The 13,518-nt window shown below is 50.2% G+C and overlaps 1 protein-coding gene and 1 long non-coding RNA gene across 6 annotated transcripts in view; one reads left to right on the top strand and one right to left on the bottom strand.

Annotated features, from left to right (window-relative positions):
• LOC110297304 overlaps positions 1 to 407 on the bottom strand; it is a 15,114-nt gene extending 14,707 nt beyond the window's left edge. The window contains exon 1 of the long non-coding RNA XR_002378269.1: positions 221 to 407. This is a non-coding gene — a long non-coding RNA (uncharacterized LOC110297304). The remainder of the gene's footprint in view (positions 1 to 220) is intronic.
• Positions 408 to 5,303: 4,896 nt separating this feature from the next.
• The window catches only part of Ctbp2 (C-terminal binding protein 2), a 137,075-nt gene continuing 128,860 nt past the window's right edge, over positions 5,304 to 13,518 (top strand). For 2 of the 5 annotated variants that reach the window (XM_029479549.1, XM_029479545.1), the window contains exon 1: positions 5,668 to 5,938. The gene's annotated coding sequence lies outside the window, so the exon portion shown is untranslated. The other 3 variants (XM_021169123.2, XM_029479547.1, XM_029479544.1) reach the window with 3 other exon arrangements.

The following is a 13,518-nucleotide window of genomic DNA, read 5'->3' as shown; positions in this document are numbered from 1 at the left end:
AAAAAAAAAAAAAAAAAAATGTCTGAAGAGAACTGATCAAAACTCAATGCCACTGCCTACACTCAACTGCACTAGTTCTCGACTCCTTAACTCTGAATTGCACCGAACTGATTGATTTGAACTCAATTGGCTGACTGAACTCAGATTTGCATGTTTCTGTCTCCTGAGTGTTGGGATTAAAGGCATGTACCACCCCACCTGGACCTAAGCTTTTCTTTACCTGAAAAGTGTACTGTATCAGGCTAGTCTTGAACTCAGAGATCTGCTTGTCTCTGTCTCCTGGGACTAAAGGTATATCTGTATCCCAGTGAAATCACACAGATCTAAAAGGTCTTTAGGTACGATCCCTTGCGAGCGAGAGCAGGCAGGCTGCTGGACTAAAGTTCCTCCACACAAGACCCTGAACTTGCAGGGGTCCTCTTGCTTCAGTCTCTTAAGAGCTGGACTTACGATTGTGAGTCACTAAGCCTAGCCTGATCATAAGTAAATATTATGAAGAAAAAAAAAAAACCTGCTGGGCGGGGCGTGGTGGCGCATGCCTTTAATCCCAGCACTTGGGAGGCAGAGGCAGGTGGATTTCTGAGTTCGAGGCTAGCCTGGTCTACAAAGTGAGTTCCAGGACAGCCAGGGCTACACAGAGAAACCCTGTCTCGAAAAACAAAAAAAAACAAAAAAAAAAGTTTGCTGTAACTTTTAGGACTCGGTTACTACTTCCTCTTGAATATCAAAGCACACATGGAATGTTTATTCCCAGAGGATGAGAATTTACCTCTGGTTTTCTCAGCACAGCTTTGCCAGTGTGCAGAAATCGAGCCTCAGGAGCCACCCCTCTGTACTCAACTTTGCCTCCCCACATTTCATGGTCATCTCACTTTGCAGCTCAGGACCAACCTGAAATCATGGCAATCCTGCCCCAGGTAGAATCGTGCATATGAACCACCACAGCTGTCTTTGTTTTTTCTATCTTTTTTTTTTTTTAAAGATTTATTTATTTATTACATGTAAGTACACTGTAGCTGTCTTCAGACACACCAGAAGAGGGAGTCAGATCTTGTTCAGGATGGTTGTGAGCCACCATGTGGTTGCTGGGATTTGAACTAAGGACCTTTGGAAGAGCAGTCGGGTGCTCTTACCTGCTGAGCCATCTCGCCAGCCCTTTTCTATCTTATATATATAAAAAAACTACAATTTTTGTGTGTGCATATTCATGCCACAGTATGTATGGGGTTCTTGGGCTCCAAATCCACGCTGTACATGCTGAAAAAGAATGCCCATGCGTCCCCCCTTTAGTCCCCAGTCACCCCCGCAGTGTTTCTTATGGTTTTGCCTATTTGCTGATCACTTGTAAATGGAGTTATAAGTTATTTGCTCTTTTGTGTCATGTTCGCTTCATTAGCCTTTTTTCCATGTTCATTGATATGACAACTCCACAGTTCGTCTCTTTTCAGTGGTGTGCATGTATGTATGTGTAGACCCATGCTATGGCATAGACCAAAAGAGGACGTGGGTGTTCTGCTGTGTCACTTTCTGCTCGAGTCAGGGTCTTTTATTGAACTGGGGGCATTTTTTCACCTAGACAGGATGGCTGTCAAGCGCTAGTGACTGTCTTGCCTCTTCCCCGATTATGTGCCATTTCACTGTTGGGGCTACTGACCTAGGCAGCTGTGCCGTTTTACCTGGATGTTTGGATCTGAACTCAGGTCCTCATGTTTGTGCAGCAAGTGTTCTTGCCCACTGAGCAATCTCCTTAGCCCTTCCTTCATTTCCTGGTTTGTTTTGAGACTTAAGTATCCCTGGCTGGCCTGGAACTCATTATATAGACCAGGCTGGCCTTGAACTGAGTTGCACCTGCCTCTGTTCACCAAGTGCTGTGTGTAAAGGTTTGTGCCACCACACCTGGTTCTTCATTCCTTTTTTTTTTTTTTTTTTTTTTTTGGTTTTTCGAGACAGGGTTTTTCTGTATAGGCTTGGCTGTCCTGGAACTCACTTTGTAGACCAGGCTGGCCNAACTCACTTTGTAGACCAGGCTGGCCTCGAACTCAGAAATCCGCCTGCCTCTGCCTCCCAAGTGCTGGGATTAAAGGCGTGCGCCACCACGCCCGGCTCTTCATTCCTTTTTAAAGGCCAAATAATAGTCCATCTGCATTTCATTTATTCATCTGTCGCTCAGATTTCACCTACTGATTGTTGGGAATAGTTTTGCTATGATCGTGGGTGTACTTATATCCACTTAAGCCTCTGCTTCCAGTTCTTTTGGGCACACAGTCAGAAATGAAATTGCTGGATCATACGGCAACTCTATGTTTAAGTTTCCGAGGCGCTGCCAGGCCATTTCCCACTGTGGCAGCACCATTTACTTCCCCATCAGCCCTCACAAAGGCTCCCATTTCTCCATTTTCTCTTTTGTTGATGACAGCCATCCCAGTGGACAAGAAGTGGTATCTTACTGTGGTTCTCATTTGTATTTCCCTGCTGACTGGGGCTGAGCATTGAGTGAGTCTGTCTGCTCAGTGGCTGTTTGTACATCATCCTCAGAGAAGCATCTATTGGAGTCTGGTTACAGTTTTGAATTTTAAAGATTTTCATTTGCGCGTGTGTGTGTGTGTGTGTGTGTGTGTATGTGTGTGCACTTGGGGGTGAAGGGAGAACACTTGGAGATCAGAAGAGGGTATCAGACCCCTTAGAGCTGGAGTTACAGGTGGATGTGGTTACGGGGAACTGAAGTCAGTGCCTCTGGAAGAGCCGCCAATGCTCTTAACTGCTTAGCCATCTTTCCAGCCCTGGGGTTTTATTTCTGGTCTTGTTTATATTTGACATCTTTTGAGAAATGACTAGAGTCTGAACCAAGTCACATGTTGATGGTAGCTAGAGTTAGTTTCTTAAACATGTTAGTACACTTGTTTTTATCTCGTGGGGTTGGCATGCATTGTATGTTACATGTATGGAGCTGAGAAGACAACCTGAGGAAGTCAGTTTGCTCTTTCTGGGTTCTCAAGCTTGGGACCAAGGGCTTTACCCACTGAGCAATCTTGCCAGCCCCAAAGTATTAGCAGTGCAACCTTATCTGGGTGATTGCCAGATTCCCCTGTCTTCAGGAGCAAGAGATGAGCCAAGAACCTCATATGTACCAGTCAAGTGTTCTACCCGCTGTGCTACGCTCCTACCCCCCCCCCCCAGCCTTGGCTCCATATTTTAAAATGCAGGTGGTCAGGCTGAAGTTAGAAATAACTTTTAGTTCTGAGTTCATAAGAAAGGGGGTAGTGTTTTCTTATTGTGATATCTGGTACATGTGCAGGGGTCTGAGACAACTTAGTCTACTCTTTTCTTCCATCTTTCCCTAGCATTTGAGGATTGAACTCAGCTCCTCTGGCTCGGTAGCACCTTTGCAGGCTGAGGCATCCTGCAAGGCCCACGGTAGTAATTTTCTAAAGTGGAATTCAAAATCAGACTGTAGGAAAGCTGAAGAAGTAATAGGAAAGACAGAAAGCCAGCTGACTGTGGTTTCTTGGTGAGAATAGAGGACCATGAAGGGCAGAGATCTGAGAAACATAAAAATGCAGGAACTACCATAGTTAGGGCCAGGAAGCTGGCACTGGTGATACAGAAGCCCGGGTATGGACAAGATCGGTTTGCAAGCAAATCCTGGGCCCCGTGGCCTTGGAATGAAGCTGCTGAGGAGAGGCAAACTCTTAAGAGGAATCTATGAGAACACAAAGCCCTGGAAGATGGAGACAACTGGGTCAGAGGCGGGTGCACACCTGTGATTCGTTCCCAGAACATCAAGGGCAGCCCCAGGCCTATTGGGGGCATGTGAATATCTTGAGAGGTGTGTTGGAGAGGGACCATTCCCGCCTTGCCATTCAGACTAGTTTGGCTATAAAACATAGAAACCTTAACAGTGCCAGTCTTACGGCCGTCATCTGGGTGAGCAGTTTAGCAAACAGGCCGAGATAAAGCCCGAGAAAGGCAGCGCTCTCCAGAACGCACAGCGATGGGTTCAGGGGCTCGGAGGCCTCCGGAGCAGAGGCCCACCTCTTCTATAAATTTCTCTGGTCGCGAAGGACCGGAGGAAGCCACCCATACCACACTCTACATGGCTCTCTGAATGGCGGTCCCTGTGGTCTTCAAACTTGTGACCTTGGACACCCCATCTCAATCCAGTCGCTAGCACCCTAAAGATTTTTTTAAAAAACAATTGCATCCAAGGGCTCTGTTCAGCGCCACAGGGGTCCTTAGAAGACGCGCGCTTAAAGTCTGGTAATCCTGAGGCCCTGAGTACAGGGAACCGGCTCCCTTCCGGGGACAGCGCTCCAGTGTCGCGGGTCATGGCCAAGGAATCCAGCCCAGATGCTAACTAGTCTCGCGCTGCCGCTGTGTCCCATCGTCGTTAAGAGTCCTGATTCCAGTCGCAATGCACCTAGACACTTGTGGACTCGTGATCACGAAAAGGCACCACACACGCGACCCCCGGGCCCGCAAGGCCTCTAGAGAGGCTGGTGACCTGACCGAAGCAAGGCTTTCAAAATAGCCCCAGCGACATCCAGACAACAGAAAGACATTTCTAAATGTGTAAAAACAGTTGGCTTCTTGTAGCGAACACATCGTGGCAAGTTCCAGCACATAGACCAGTCTCCGCGCGCCCCGCAGCCAGCGCTACCTCCCTGGCACGGTCTCCCGGATCTGGGATCTGGGAGCGCAAGTGCCCCCTGTGGCCGGCCCGCGCCTGACCTCACGAGCCTGGGACGGCACCCGTGGCCTGCGCGGGGCCCTGGAGGAAGTTGGAGCCTCGGGGCCGAGTAGAGTGCAGGTCGGCTGAGCGGGCGTGGTGGGGGCCTTATCGAGCCGGGGCCACCCGGGGGACCATACGGAGGCCCGCCAGAGCTCGCGTCTCCCCACGTGGCGTGCCCCACGTGGAAGGGGAGGAGAAGGAAGGAGGGTGAAGTCACCCCACCGGCTGCGGGACCCCTGCGAGTCCCCAGAGTCTCAAGGGAGGCGCGGGGCTGGGCCGGGGAGTGTCTGCCTTGCCCGGCCCCCTCGGCTGCCCGCAGCGCCAGTGTGCACTTTCGTGTAGCTGCTAATCCCCGGAGAGAGCCGATTTGTAGTGAGAAGTATCTGTAGGGGCGAGACCGGACCATGTGGGGTTGTGTCATTGGTTTGCAAAGAGAGACCCCGCCTTTGAAAAAAAAAAAAAAACGAGTGAGCGAGGGGACCCTCACCTCGCCTCCCGCCTCGCTCCTGCGCAGCCGGAGGGCACCGGAGCAGCGGCCCGCGCCGCTTCCGTCCTTCCCTTTCCTTTTTCTCTGCGCTTTCCTCCTCCTTCCCGGGAGGAGAAAACAAATAAAGAAGAGCAAATAGCCGGGAGGCGCTCGGCTTCCAGGACCTTCCCTCCCCGGATCCAAGTTACAGCCAGCATCCTCTCGGGGGGTGAGAGAGGCGCGGGCCAGGGACCCCCAACGCAGCCCCCGCCAGGCCGCGGGGCTGGCAAGAAGGCGCGCGGCCAGGACGAGGGGGGGACTGGATCGGGAGCCGGTGGGCGGGGGAAGGGGGTGGGGTGGGTGGGGAAGTAGGAAGAGGCTCGGCGGCGACGGGAGGAGGAGGAAGGGAAGGAAGGGAGGGAAGGGAAGGCAAAGGAAGGGAGGGGAGGGCGGGAGGGGGTGGGGCGCGGAGCTGGAGAGATTAAGTTTTTGTGTGTGTGTCTCTGTGTGCGTGTGTCATTTTAAGGTGGCTCGGGAGCGGCCCAGAGGAGCCAGCTGCGGCCGGAGGAGCAAGAGACCGAGCTGGGAGCCATGCCGCGCTGAGAGGGGGGGGCCGCACCACCAGCGCCACCACCACCACCGCCGCCGCCGCCGGGTGGGGTGGGAGGGGCGGGAGCCACCGCTACCGCCGCCGCCTCCCGGGTGGGCGCCCTTCTCCTTGGACGCCGGCGACCCAGGACGAGGTAAGGGCGGGGGTACCCGGGGAGGGCTGGGGCTGTCGCCGCCCCCGCCTCACCTGCGGCCGCTGGCTGGGGCGCCGTGCCCGCGCCTCACTGCGCCACTCCGGGAGAAGGAGGAGGGCGAAGGACACCGGGCCGGCATCCGAGGACATCTTTGGTCAGCGCCCCCAGCCCTGTGTCCACACACTACGCCCGGGGGTGGACCTCTTCCTGGGGGTTCTCGCCCTCCGCCCCTCGCCACCGATTGCGCTTGCTGGCCGCCCTTTGCTCCAGGATTTTTGTTGTTGTGATGAGAGTTGATGAATGCGAAGTAGGCGGTCACCTTCCTTCCCATCAGGATTGGGGGAAAAAAAAAAAAAGGAAAGAAAAACCCGGCGCGCAGCGGCGTCCGGAGGGCAGCGGCGGCGGCGTCTGGCGACGGTTTCCTAGGCGCCCCGGGCTTGCTCCTAGAGCCCGGTGGGTGCGCGCGCGGGGGCCGCTGGCGATCTCGGACGAGCGCGCTGCGCGCCGCGGGGACAATACGGCCAGATCCCTGGGGATCAGGAGTCCGAGCATGACGGGGTGCGGCAGGCCTTGCGCCTAGGAGGCGGGCGGGCAAGGGGGGAGTAGACACCGGGGTCGGCGGGGACAAGTCGGGGCGCGCGTGGCTCGGGGCCCCTGGGGGCGCGGCCCCTATCGGCCCGGGATCCCGCGCGGTTCCCCCAGAGTGTAAGTGAGAGGCCGGGAAAGACGCGAAGCGAATCCCTTTTGTTTTGCCGGCCCGGCATTGTTGGCTCCTTGGGGCAGCCGGGGCCACATCTGCCGCCGCCGCCGCCAGTGGCGCGCGGGGCTCGGCCCGCCAAAGTCGCGGCTGGGCGGGGGGCCGGGGCGGGCTGCAAGGGCGGGGGCGGGCGGCGCGGGCATTTCCTCTGCCCAGCCGCGCTCCCGCGGGCACCACTTCCTCCTCGCCCTCCGCCCGCTGTCCTCGGCGCCCTCGCTGGGACCGCACTTTTCGGGTGGGGCGAAGCAAAAAAGAAAGTTTCGTAAAAGGGGCTGGCTGGGAGCGCCTTGGGCACCGGGGACCTAGAGTGGCGCGGGGACGGTCCGGCCGCCGCAGTCGCCTCCTTGCGCCTGGGGTGTTTCGCTCGCGGAGCCGGATCGACCGGCGGGAAGAGCCTTTCTTCTCCGGCTCGCGCCCTTCCCTCTGCCTTGGGCGACTGAGGCCGGGCAGCGCGGGAGTGCGGGTGCGCCCAGGCCTTGCTTTTGCGGGAGGCCCCGCGGCGTGGCCGGTCGCCTGCAGCCCACGCTGCGCCCAGGGACTCGGAGGCCGCGGGCCCGAGAGCTCGGCGCGGTCACCGCGGGTAAACCCTCGCGCGCACACACTCCCTCCGGTGGCTTGCTTAACGCCGGCGACGATAGTCGCCGACACGGGGAGTGCGTGTGCGCGCGTGTGTGTGGTACCCTTGCCCAGCCCCCACCCCCTACTTTTCTCAGATGTGGCCCAAGCAGTGGTTGGCTTTAGGGGACCTTCAGGTTTGGGATTTTGTAGGGGACCGGAGGGAATATCTTATGAAATCTCTGCGTGCTTGGAGGCTGCTGGCAATGGCCTACGTCGCCACGCCAGGCTCCCAACCTCGGGCAAATAGACCTTCCTGGATATTTGCCCTGTTTTCTTTAAAAAAAAAAAAAACAAAAACAAAAACTAGGGAACTTTTGAGAGTCCTTGGATGCGAGTGGTAATAGAACTCTATGCATTGGAAAGTTGAAGTCCAAAGGCCTTTATTTGCAGTTTTTTTGGGGACATGTATATTTTTATCAGAGATGGGTGATTTTTGAGGGAACATTGTATTGGGGTAGAGGGATTACAAAAGTAGTTCTGCTTTCTAACTTTGACGGGATGCATCAACGGTGGGATCTCTTTTTGAAGGAGATACGGCCTTCTCTCCTCGTGCTGAGTTCAAAGACAGTTTTAAAATTACCTCGCGTTCGGCTCTCGGGGCTGCCGTTTGCCTCTAGATAGATTCTCAAAGAACTAGTTCCCATCTATTTCGGACAATTCTGGTTTGAAGCATTTTTTTTTAAATAAATCTTTCATATCTTTAGTAATGTGACTTTAAAAGGATCTTGTTTTTATAATTACTTCATCTCAAAGAGTACTTCTTAACAGCAATTACAGAGTAATATTTTAAATGCCAATTCAACATTTTCAGCCCCAGCAACTTTAACGTGAAAACAAGGTTTCCTTTTTAGTGTTCCAAATAACAACTGTATCTTAAAGTTGGAACATTGAATATCCTTTTGTCTGGCTCTGACACACTCCTGGAAAAACCCCCAGTGCCCTTTTTATAGCCCCCCAAAGAAAAGTTAATGAGCTGGTAGGTTTCAAGCAAGAAGCAGGTCCTCCCTCTTGCAAAATATGCTTATAGTCGCCATTGAAGTTGAATGTTAGCCGTGAATGTACTTGCCTTTAATGAAACCAGTTTAATCGTTCACACTTGATCAAGTATAACATGACCAAACAAAGGAAATAAGCCAGCATATTTCTGTAGTGCATTGAGAGGTTTAGTGTAAGTGTTGATGTTGGGTCGCCCCTCCCCCCACTCTGCCCCAGTTCAAGGGAGAGAGGGTTGAAAGCTAGGGGGATTTATGACACTGATTGGTTTTTCTGTGCCCCAGGGGTAGGGGACACGGGTACGTCTCTGTGGAAAGCAGCTATTAGAGGGAATTAAAAGATCTCAGGTTTGCAGTGAGTTCCGAACCTGACAAGGTGCGTTTTGGTTTCTTGTCTGGGGAGATACTTAAGCTGAAGGAGTATAATGCCCGCCTCCCTCCCCCGTGGTAATGGCACGTTAATAAGGGAGAGTGGAGAGCGGTGTGGTGTGCCCTGCTGAGGGGAGCTCGCTGCCACGTGAGTTATTTACGGTTTCACTTGGGAGCTTTGAAACTGGGCTCTTGAATGGGTGTTCTTGTGGGGGAGGGGCAGGGTGAATTACCTTTTCTTAGCTGTGATTTAAAAAAAACAAAACAAAACAAAACCAAAAAAACTCAACTCTTTGTCCCGCAAAATGCATTTTCCTTGCTGAGCTTGAGTTGGCAATTTATGTGTGGGATTTAGTCGTCAATTTAAGTGAAGAAATGTCTGTAAAATTTAAGAGTGTCATTTCAGAGTTAAGAAACTTAAAAAAAAGAAAATAAAAATCATCCACCAAGCCCCAAACACTGCCTCTGTAAAAAACCTGTGACATACTTGGTGAAATATTTTGGCCTTTTCAGACTCAGGCACACCTGTTCCTGTCCCTGCTGAGTCGTTTTGATTTCCCTGGCATTGTTAATCTAGCTCTTGTACACAAGATGAAACGGTAAAACTTGCTAGTGGAATAATTATTAACTACTCCATCCATTACCCTTTCAGGGAATAATCAATAACCTCGCTCTTGACTTTAAAAACTCCAAATAGGAATTGTCCTGTTAGTCTAGAAAGGGTTGTAAAGAAAAATTGGGTTAGAGAAACAAACAAGTAGGGACAACAAACTATAAAAACAAGCCGTTTAGGGTGTGCTGAGAGAGCAGTCAGGTCAGAGGTATACTGAACCAGCAGGAAAGTGAGCCTAGGATGGCATATTTTGTTTGAATTTCTTTTCCTTCCTTCCTTCCTTCCTTCCTTCCTTCCTTCCTTCCTTTCCTTTTTTTTTTTTTTTTTTTTTTTTTGGTGACCAGGTCTTTTAACATAGCCTTGACTGGCCTGGAAGTCACCATGCACGCTGACCCAGAACTCTCTCTGTAGACCATGCTGGTCTAGAACTCAAAATCCTCCAGCTTCAGCCTCCCACATAAAGCTGTGTGCCACCACACCTGGCCTTCTTACTGATTTATGAAAAAACGGAAAAGGACTTTCAAAAAGGACACCTTTCAGGGACACCTTTCAGGGAGGGCTACTGCTGTGTTGTATGTAGAAGGGACATGTCTTTTGCCAACAACACACCCTGGCATCAAGAGTCACATTTGAAGGCGCAGTTATCTCTTCTGCACTCAGGGCTCTGCTAAATCTCATCGATGGAATGGTGGTCTCAGTTCTCACTTTTTCCCACTGACACTTCAATATAGAGGGACTCATTATAATGTATGTGAGTTCAGCTTGGGTCCCTCTGTTAATAAACTTTCTATCAGCAGAAAGCAGCAGGCCACACGGAAACACAAGGATTCGCATAGCACATGGTTGGGAAGGGACTAACTTACCTATTGTGCTGGGTACGAACAACTCGGCTACTACCATGCACAGGTAATAACAGCTCCATTACAGAGGGTAGAACACAATTTTGTAGTCTTAAAAAAAAAATACAGCTTGATCCTTAACAAAGAAATGCCACCTTTTGGTGAAATCTTGGGGTCTCTTACTAACCGTCTTTCCATGGACTGATAGGTCAGGAATGAATGCTCACGAGGCTTGTGTATGCTGAAAAGTTAGGGGGTACAGGAATGTTTGGGTGGGCGTATTGCCTAGGTGGATCACCTTACCTATTACAGCTACTAAGCATGTCCTAATTTACTTTGGCTGCAACTTAAAGTTACAGCCCCCCGGGGAGAGCTGGGAATATCCGAAGCTTTCCCCAGTCCCACCTTTTGAAGTTAATTTTTATTCAAGTCTGGCTTTAATGGAATATGTGTCATGGAGTTATGAAAGGTTTTTTTTTTTTTTAAAGCCCTATCTCTGAGTTCAGAAAATTATATTTAATAATCGCCAAAATCTTCAGAACCATCTTTATAGTGGCTCTTTTGATCATGATTTAATGAAAAGTATCCAAAAGCTATCAGTGTGACTCTAATGATAGTCACAAATGAATGTTTGGGCCTAATCTGGAGTTTGCTTTTAGATGTCATTATTAATGTGGAAGGCCTAAATTATGGCTGCTCTTGGGCATTCAGAACTTCTCCTGTGAAAAGAAGGGCCTTGCACATTGTGTGGAAGAGGGGGATTCACAGATGAATATAGAGTCTAAAGTGGTGAAAGAGCCCGGCCATTGTTTGTGCGGAATGTTGACAAAGGGAGCCAAGGGGCGGTTTTCCCCTTCTGCAGGAGAACAGAACAGGGATGGGAACCAGCCTGGCATTCATCTGCCTTGGTCAGGCATGGAAATTTGGCCAGCTTCCCTTCCTGAGTTTTTCTTAGAAGGTGGTCTTTCTGGACTCCAGGAGAATACATGCTTTGGTTCTTAGCAATCTGCATTCTTTTTGAGGAAAGATTACAAGGGCAAATAGAAGCAGTTTCCAAGAAAAGCATTAAAAATGACAACTCCCTCACCTCCCCCCCCCCCTTCAAATTTGATCTTAGGAGAACACTATATATACAGTGCCAGACACTGAGGCAACTGAAATCCCAGGAAGGAGCTGAGTTTGTGTTTAATTCCTCCCTGTGCTTCTGCTTTGCCCTTAGGGACCAGATCCTACACTTGAGTATTTGCTATAGGACCTGCCTGTTGTGTGGCTCCTGCTGTTCTTTCTGAAAAGGCTTTTTTGAGTCTTCATTCTCAAAGCCTTTCCTCGCACTTCCACGTGGGACCCATGATGGCTCAGGTGACAGGCATTCCTGGTACCTCGTAAAAATCTCCATCCAAACTGGAACCATGTGGGTAATTGTCTATTCCCAGGGCTGCGTCTACCTGGTATTTAGCAATGTGCAGTCATAACTTTGAGGCCCCCTGGCAGTTTCCATCCACCAAGCTTAGTCCCCTGTGGGTGCTTAGAAGTGCCCGGCTTGAGCTGTAGGCCTAACGTAGATTTAACAGTTGGCTGCTAGAGTGGACTTAAATTTCATAGAAATTGTGATAAAATGGTTGGGTTCTGACTAATGGGGCAAGCAGTCATGCTAGTTTTACAAAGAATTGTGACTTCTGTCCTAAGTACTAGAACTTTCTTTTCTCATCCCCAAGCTGGGTGGTGTTTGGAGGATGTTAATCCTAAGTCGCAGGTGACTAGGTTTGTCTAGACCTCAGGTGACCAGGAAAACCCTGGTGAATATGTCTGTGTGGGGGTGCTCTTTTGTAAACTAGAAAAGGAAATAATACCTTACCCTATGTTTGTTTGTTTGTTTTTTGGTCTAGTCTCATGTAACAAGGGCTAGACTTGAGTTCCTTCCTTGTTCCTACCTCACAAGTGCAGAGATTACAGACATGCAATGAACTCCTTACCAGGTTTATGGTGTTGATTTTTTTTCTTTCTGGATTCTGGTCAGCATGTGCTTCTTGCTTCTTGTATTACTACATCCTAATTATGATTTACACTGCTTGGCTTACAGATTGTTTGCTAGGAGATAAAGAGAGCAAGTGGCTCTGGGTATTACTGGAGCAGTCCATAGTGAGGCCTGCTCAGATGATGTGGAAAATAGCACCAGGCTTCCTTCTCAGGCCTCATTGTGGCTCTGCTCCCATCATGCCTCTTGTTATCTCAGGAAGAACAAAAACTTTATTATTGAAGTCATGGAATCCTAGGAAGTTTGCCTGGAAGGAACTAAGAGACCAAACTCATGGCCTAATGGGATACTTTGTTGTTCTTGGTCCTATTATGAAAGTTAAAAAAAAATTAATATGGAGGCCAGCAAAATATTGCTTTATGGGTGCGAACGGGCCTAATGAAACCTGGAAGTGTATTTACGCCTGATCGAAGAGAGGAGTGGGAAGGGCAAGGAGCAGCAGGTGAAAATGACTTGCTGGCGAGGATCTCCGTACTTTCCCTTTAAATGAACCCTAGTTGTGACTATTCTCGCTGATGGAGAATTTTAGTGTGTTCTACTCGGGAGTCCAAATAAAGTGCTTCACTGCTAGCTCTTAATGCCTCGCACACGGAGAAACGCTGGTGTGCTTACACTCAGATCTGCCTGCCTTAAAAACCAAGTCTTGGGATGGTTGAAAGAAAGAGGTTAACATCCTGAACCCCCAACTCCCATTTCCACTCCAAAAGTGCCCTCGGCGGTCACGTGACCTTGCATACTCCAGGAAGGGCGCTGGTTCCTCCAGAGAGGGGTTTGCTGTTGGAACAGCCTGGCCAGATAGGACCGGACCGTGCAAGCTCCAGGCACTGGCAAAGCTTGAATGACCACGGGGCCCCGGGTTTAGGAGTTTCCAAACACCAGAAACCAGGTGGAGGCCGAGTCTAATAGGCTTCATTAGGAAGATGCTCTTTCATTTTCTTTCCTAATGGAGTGGACGACGGATATTTTTAGTTTCATGTTTCCCTGCCTTCTCTATAGATGTTATCCTAATCTACACCGCTGGCTGGATAGCCCCGCTGCCTTTTGGAGCTGGTAGCTTAGGTGCGTGCCATGGTCAGATATTGTCCGGAGAGCACCCATCGCTTTCTTTCGTTGCTCTAAGATCTGGTGATGAATGCCACTTGGATAGAGTGATTTTTTTTTTTAAGTGCATCAGATGTCCATATGCATATATGAATGTTACAAGTAAGATATGGGAGTGTTTTTTATCTTAAAAACAGTTCACAGCCATTAATCTTCACGAGGCTCTGCGAGCTGGGTAAATACAATAATTCCTGTTTATTGCAAGGAAGAAATAGGGTGCTTTTTCCAAGTCACACGGAGGGGCTGGGTGTTTTTT

This window comes from Mus caroli, chromosome 7, assembly GCF_900094665.2.
Source record: "Mus caroli chromosome 7, CAROLI_EIJ_v1.1, whole genome shotgun sequence".
Lineage (NCBI taxonomy): Eukaryota > Metazoa > Chordata > Mammalia > Rodentia > Muridae > Mus > Mus caroli.
Note: the sequence above shows the minus strand (reverse complement) of the source record. Positions and strands in the feature narration are given on the sequence as shown.